The sequence below is a fragment of the Silene latifolia genome, chromosome 11 (assembly GCF_048544455.1).
Source record: "Silene latifolia isolate original U9 population chromosome 11, ASM4854445v1, whole genome shotgun sequence".
Lineage (NCBI taxonomy): Eukaryota > Viridiplantae > Streptophyta > Magnoliopsida > Caryophyllales > Caryophyllaceae > Silene > Silene latifolia.
Window position 1 is genome coordinate 93,656,461 of NC_133536.1, and position 7,825 is coordinate 93,664,285.

At 35.6% G+C, this 7,825-nt stretch overlaps 1 non-coding gene across 1 annotated transcript; it reads right to left on the reverse strand.

Annotated features, from left to right (window-relative positions):
* Nucleotides 1–6,618: 6,618 nt before the first annotated feature.
* On the reverse strand, nt 6,619–6,725 carry LOC141615758 (small nucleolar RNA R71). Its single transcript, XR_012530161.1, has one exon. It is a non-coding gene; the product is annotated as a small nucleolar RNA R71 (small nucleolar RNA).
* Between the last annotated feature and the right edge of the window lie 1,100 nt (nt 6,726–7,825).

The following is a 7,825-nucleotide window of genomic DNA, read 5'->3' on the forward strand; positions in this document are numbered from 1 at the left end:
TTAAGTTTATTTTTTTCCTTTCAAAATTTACTTATAGTACTATTTAATTACAAAAATGTTACATGATTTACGAATTTTGCGGGAAAAACATTATTTTGGCCAAAACAATCAAATTTTCGATGTTACCCTCCCGACTAATGATTTTTACGTAATTTTTTTTGCCCAAGTTAGCAAAACCATTTTCTCTAAAAAGAAACTTAATCGTGTTTTCCTAACATTTTTTTGTATTTCTTTAGTTTATCGACATTCTTATTTTCATTTCTCTTGTACTCATTTTTTCGTATATTTTTTATGCAAATGCTATTGTATGACCGTCGTACATACGATATGAAAAATTAATCCTTTTTTTTTGTAAAATAAGACCACTTTTTATAACTTAAGATCTTTTTTTCCCCCAAGTTGGTCACTATTAACCAAAAACTAGTCACTTTTTACTCAATAAACATGAAAAACACTTCCATACAACAAAATCACTTATTTTCTTAAACTGATTTCTCTTTGTTATGATTTATCGTTTTTTTCTCAAATTTTTCACATTATTTGCACATGTGACTTTAAATTATTATAATTTTTATATTTTCCCTGTGATGTGGTCATTTTCAATTGAAAAAATTTCCCCATATTGAATTTTGGGTAAATTAATAAAAACTACCAACTTTAGTCATCTTTTTCATAATCAATACCAACATAATCAATTATTAGTAATCACTACCAAAATATTAACTTTTTTCTACGATAGGTATCAAGTCGCCTTCTTACTCTAATTTTTTTTTCCTACTTCAAAGGTGTTTTCATTTAAGAGAGGGATTTTGGAAGTGGGTGAGTGGAGATTTGTACTTGAATGATGGCTTTTTGGAAATTTTCAAGTAGGTTAAGATTAGATTTTCAGGCGACTTAGAACCGATCGTAGAAAAAAGTTAATATTTTGGTATTGATTACTAATTATTGATTATATTGGTGCTGATTATGAAAAGAAGTCATTATATTTGTAATGTTTATCAATTAACCCTTGAATTTTTTATATTGATAATTTTTCAGATATGTTTTTTTCTTAATTGATTTGTGGAAGATCATTTTTTTTTCAATTCTCAGCGCAATTATTTTATTTAATCAATTTTGTAATCAAATTGTCGTTTTTTTCACTCCTAAAAAAACATTTCCCAATGTTTTTTTCTCACCAAGTTAAATTTTATATCAAATTCAAATTTTTCTATAAATATCTTACAAATAAAGTTGTAAACAATTCTGAAAGAACCAATTTGACAATATGTTAATTTTAGATTTATCAAAGATAGATGATAAATAACTTATTTATTTAATTTTATATGCTATGTCTTTAAATATGATACGATCATTTAAGATTGTTATTCAAGATTATAATGTTTAATTTAAAAAATTAAAAGAAATTCACGACTCTAATAAACAGAATTATATTTTAAAACAAATTTCTTAAATTAGAAATGTTTTGAAAAACCTGCAAAAGGTAATTGTGATTTCTAAAAGAATAAAAAAATTTAGTCGATAAACTTTTCTTTGCTTGCATATAAGTTTATAAAATTTTAAAATTTCTTATTAAAGTAAATAAAATAAATAAAAAATATTAATTAAATTAACCAAAGTGTTTGCAAAATTTTTTATTTAAATACATTTTCAAATTATTTATATTCGATTAAATTTCTTTTAGATTTTAAGTTTCCCTTAACATGAAAATATCTTAATTTAAGTCGGAAAAGATACTCGCCACGGGAGTTTGTTAGTTCGTGGCTAAATTTTTTTTTTGCCAAGTAACAATTCATGGCTAATTAAATTTTCGTCACGGGTGAGACATAGTTCGTGACTAAAATGATTATTTGCCATGGGTGTAGCCTATTTCGTGGCGCAAGTGACTTTTTGCCACGGGAAAAGTTATCCCGTGGTATAAAAGTTTTTCCAAAAAAATGAATAAATTTTTCCCGTGGCTAAGCAGAGTTTAGCCACGAATTATAAATTCCCATGGCATAATTCGTGGCGCAAGTGACAATTTGTTGTAGTGACCAAAGACTGCTGAGGCTGAACAGCCTCCGGTGGTGGTAGATGTCGTGAAGTCATCCCTGAGGATGAGATTATAGAAATTTATGCCCCTGCATAAATTCTGTCTATTACGCACATGGGTGCCAGTTTTGCCCCCTGTAAAATCGTTGTCTGCTTCATTCCCTGAAGCCAATCAACTAAAACCTTCTTTCGAACATTATTTCAAGGGTAGAGGTCTACTTCCTTCTGATGCCGAGGTCTGGGTCCCTGAGAGTGGTCCAGTCAGGGCTAACTGGTGCAATCCTGGCTGGTTTTGTATTTTTGAATGGGCGTCAAGGGGGGTTATAACCTTCCTTTTACTCCCTTTATGGTTGACGTTATCATGGCCATTAAGGTTGCTCCTTTCCAGCTTATGCGGATGGTTTGGAAGATTGTTCAATCTGTTGAACATCTATGTACCAAGCACAAATTGGTGATCACTCTTGAAGACTTTAAGAACGTTTATCAGTTGAAGAGTAATACTACTGGGCGCTTCAACTTTCGAGTCAGAGCGAATATGGCTCATTTGATAACCAACTTTGATTCAGGCGATGATAAGGGTTGGGCTACAACATATATGTTCATCAAGGCAGATTCTATTGCTCCTGACCTAGATTATCTTAGTTATCTGGCTGTGGAGGGTGGTAAGTTCTCTTCCCTGCGTACAATACAAATTATCATAGTATGTAGATCATATTTTAATGAAAACTTACTTGTGTTGTACCATAGTGGCTGACTGAGCTTGTGGTCCTGATGCTGAGGGGTCGGCTAACCGTATTGCAGCTTTTATGGCCTTACCAGATGAGGAGAGGGCGTGGCCTGCTTATCTTGGTCAAGAGCCCCTGCCTCACTTTAGGAAGGCTTAGCTGAGTACTTATAAGGGTGCTAAAAGTGCCAAGGCTTCAGGGGCCTCATCATCAGGAAGTAGTCTTTGTTTTTCTATGTTGATTTTAATGTCTGAGCATATGTTAGTATTGCTAATATAGGGTTTCATCGTGTAGCTACTAGGGCTTTTGCGAGGATTGTTAGCTTTGGCTTGTGCCTGGTAAAGGCATGTGTTTCCCAGATTACAAGGGAAAAGTCCCAGAGTAGTAAGGCTATAGGGAGTGGCAGTATGCTTCAAATCCAGGTTCCTACTCATCAGGCTCAATTGGTGTCTCCTCTGCAGGTTGTGGTTGATATTGATGAGCCTAGTCAGGCTGGTAAGAGAAAAAAGTCAGATGAGGTTTCTGGAGGGATTGTTGCTGAAGGTGTGAGTGAGGTCAGGGAGGTCAGGGCCAGGCTCGCTGATGTTCATTTTGCCAAAGAATAAATCCAGGCTCACTCTTTCTTGGTTGATGATCCTTACTATAAGTATCAGGCTGAGGAGATGTCTGCTTAGGCAGTAGCTGTTATGTTCCATTCCAGGGAATGTGCTGCTAATTTGGTACTATGCTGCATGAGGTATAATTCTTTTCCCTTACATTTATTTTTCTCTAGCTTGCCTGATTCATGAATTTCTTGTAGAATGTCATTGACATGCTAAGGGGTGCCTGTGAACTAAAATCTTCAAATGCCAAGAATGAATTCTTGGACTGGGAGGTGCAATGCCTGAAGAAGGATGCTATTTGGAAGTGCTGAAAGAAGAGAATGAAGCCTTGAAGAAGGAAAATGAGGCGGCCAAGGCAAAATTGGATGTTGAGACGTCCAAGCTAGGATCTGCTCAGAATGCTGTAAAATCCATCCACGCTAAACTTACTACTGTCCAGGATGAGTTGAAGGCTGAAAAGCAGGCTATGCAGGATCTCTTGAAGGCAAATGAGGAGCAGGCTGTTGAAAGGGATACGGTGCAGGGCAGGTATAAGGATGCTGCCTTGTATTTCTTTTGCAAGGGTCGTGTTGATGCTATGAAGGAGCCTGTGGAAGTCAGGCCGTACTGGAACCTGGAGCAAGAAATGGCTAACCTTAATGCTACATATCCTGACCTTTGTAAGCTGTATGCTGATGATGAGGTTGACTCTCCTTCAACTAAAGATAAGAGCGGTGAGGCTGGCAGGGATGAGGATGATGAAGAGGAAGAGGCAGTTGATGAAGGTACAAGCTCTGCTACTGCTTCCAAGGCAGGCTGATAGTTTTGTTTAGGATAATCTTTTGATGTGACTCATATTTGAGCACATTTAGTCACCGAATTAACCTCGTTCCCATGCTTTCTAGCACCTATTAGGGTCATTTCTTATCTTTAGTTTCCCATTTTGCATATTCTTTAAGGTTGTGTCCTTGGTAGGAAAGGATTGCTAACCTTGCATTTATGGAGCGAATTAGAGCTAAATGGATTGCATCTAATGACCAAGCATCGAAGAGGAGACCGATACTAGAGGCTTAAGCAAATAAATAGAGTAAAATGGGCAATGATGAAAAGATCCTTGCATCCCAACACAATCCCCGCGGATTGTTAAGGAGCCAAACAGGAGAAGAATCCTGTGCCACGATCCGAGCGGCCCGAGCTCAGGAAGAGCAGATCAGATCAACGATCCGAGCGTCCCTGAGCATGATCCGAGCGTACCATAGGCAGGATCCGAGTGTCTCCTGGACGATCTAGGCGGATCTTCTTACAGGACAACCCGTGCTTCAGGTGAGGACGAGCCGATCCTGGTGGGAGTTGCAAGAACGATCCGCGCATGTCCCTCGGGAGTTGCATTTCCTCAAGCCTCTCTTAGGGTCTTAATAGTCATTTAATACTTTAGTAACCCTAATCCTTGTACTTAATTCTAGTATAAATACCCCATTGTACTACCTAGATTATCATCCATTCTTAATCAATTCTTAATCAATATTTAGTCAAGCTTTAATCAATCCTTAATCATCTCTTAATTTAGTTGTAATACACAATTCAATATTAATTACATCTTAATCTTTCCTTAATTCTCTCAATTGTTCTTAGTTTTATTTGGGTAATTAGAAGATAATTGGGGTTTATTGGAAGATTGACAACCTTTCATCAATCATCAAGTACTTCTATTATTCTTTGCTTTATTATTCGGATCATCTCCATAGGTATAATTCCTTCTAACCCTTGTTTAATTATTGTTAATCACATTATTTATTCATCATGTTTTGCTTTGTTAGTATGATTGACAACCTTATTAGCATGCTAAACTTGATCATGAGTGAGTAGTTCTATAGCTAGGGTTAATGGGGAATTAGGGGAAACAAACATGGGAATTGATCTATGCTTAATCTAATATGTTTTCATAATTAATTTGCTTGCTTGTTGTGATTTCAACCTATGCACATGCTATGTTTGATGAAATGCGAGCCTATGAATCCTTGCATTTTTTACCCATCTCCTATCTTTTCAATGAGGCTTGTAAGACATAAACCAACTCGAGCCTCATTAGACCATGTATAAGAGTTGAATAGGAGGAGACTAAGTCGACTTGTAGGTGTTGTACAGTCTAGACGACTCGGCTCCGGGACCCAAATTCTCCTAGGGATTATAAGATATACACTAACTCGATCCCATCACAATAATAAGTGCTTGCATCTATTTGAGAACATGTTTGTATAATCTATTTACATGAATCCCCTATGAACCCATGACACCCTAGTGCTTTTAATTAATTGTTTACAACCCCTTTAATTGATTTACTTAATTTACATTCATATTGTTGATTAGTTTAGACCACATCTCATCTCAAACCCAATTTGTTACACCCTAAGACATAGCTACTTGCAATTGAAAATCCTACATCAATACCCGTCCCTTAGGATCTGACCTTTACTTACCTCTTTACTAAGAGTAGTTTGTGGAGTTATAAATATTGTTTTGGTTGGTAGATTTGGACGACGAGTTTTTAACCACACCAAAAATGGCGCCGTTGCCGGGGACGGTGTTCAATTGATTTGATTTTCATTAATTGTTTTTAGTTGTGACTTTTTTTACCTTGGGGAAGTCAATCTCCTCAAGGTTGTTCTAATTTTTTTCGAGTGGTTTGACATTTTGCATGACTAGGAGATCACAAGGTAATTTATTACCTATTGATTTCGAGATTGAAAGGACCTTAACCAACAATAGAAGAGTTGCTAGAGGTACTTCAAGAGTTGTAGGTATTGGTGAAATTGTGGACATTCAACCAAATTAAATTGAGTTTGTCAACCCTTTTGCAAGAGAAGGAGAGGATAACTCAATTCAAAACCCACCACAACATCAACCTACAATGCCTAAATTTTCATCACATTTCGTACCAACCGAGGAGAACCTACCAAACGGTACTCCTACACCACCACATTTAACCGGTAATTTCATTGCCAAATCCGCATTCATACAATTAGTTGAGAGAAGTCGATTTGGAGGGATTCCTAGTGAAGACCCTCATTCACAAATGGAGACTTTTTGTGACTATTGTGATACAATTTCTCAAACCGGAGTTACTCAAGACCAAATCCGATGGGTATTGTTTCCTTTTTATTTGATCGGTACCGCAAAGCAATGGTTGAAGAGCCTAGACAAGGCTACCCTAGGTATTGATTCATGGAAGAAGTTAGTACTTGCCTTCTACAAGAAATTCTACCCCCCCGGAGAAGACTAATATGTTGAGAGCCCAAATCACCGGGTTCAAGCAAATGGATGAGGAATCATTATATGAAGCATGGGAGAGATTTAAGGAGAATTGTCGTTCTTGTCCACACCATGGACTTAGTGAGTGGTTCCTTGTACAACAATTTTGGAACGGCCTTTATGAAGACTCCCGCAATGTTCTTAATATGGGATCTAATATGATGTTTACCGAAGTTGATGACAATCAAACATGGGCCAAAATCGAAGAGATGGCAGTTCATAATTCCCAATATAGTAGGCCTCGAAAGGCCACAAGAGGAGGAAAGCATGAGGTAGATTCCGTCACTCAATTGGGTGCTCAACTTGTAGGGATTCGTTAATCTCAAAAGTTTACATATTGAATATGTGATAAATTAATTTAGTCATAAAATTAATTCTAGATCTTATGCATGCAAAACAAAATACAAGAGTGAAGAAAAATCGGTTTCTTACATATGTATTTTCGACTATTAGGGCACTAGTAAGGTCTCCTACCTTACTTAGTTCTTGAGCTTTCCTAATGGATGAACAAGATTTAATTTAGAATCTCTCCTCAAGGATTGTACCAAGAAAACCTCCTTAATACAAATATTAATTTGATTACTAGAAATAATATTTGTATACTTAAAAAAACTACTAATATTATAAGTATACTACTTCTAGTATTAAGAGAATAATATTAGTGATTTTGTGAGAGTTTATGTTTTTTTTCAACAACAAGAAGTAGAGAGATAAAGTTGTATTCAAGTGAATGAATAATATTAGAATGAATTAGTGTTAGATGAAAACACACTACTTGAGTGTGTATAGAGGAGGCCCAATCCTTTTTTTTCATTTCTCTCTTCTCAAGAGTGTAGATAGGGAAGCCTAAGATTAGTAGGTAATCATGATGTGTTCCACTAAACAAAAGAATTAAGCACAACCAACCTCATCTCCTTCATTTACATGGCACCCTTAACATTATAAGGGTCCATTTTAAGTTTGTCAATTTGCTAATATGTATTGTGTGACATATTTGACATGTTACTAGACATGTTGTTTAAATAATGCATTTTTAACAAATTAAAATCATTACATAAACAAAATAAATCACATACAAAAATTAATTAGTAACTCACAATTACTATTACTTAAAATGGGTCATATAATTATAAATTACAACTACTTGTATTTATAATAATCAATTCATCCTTATTTCAA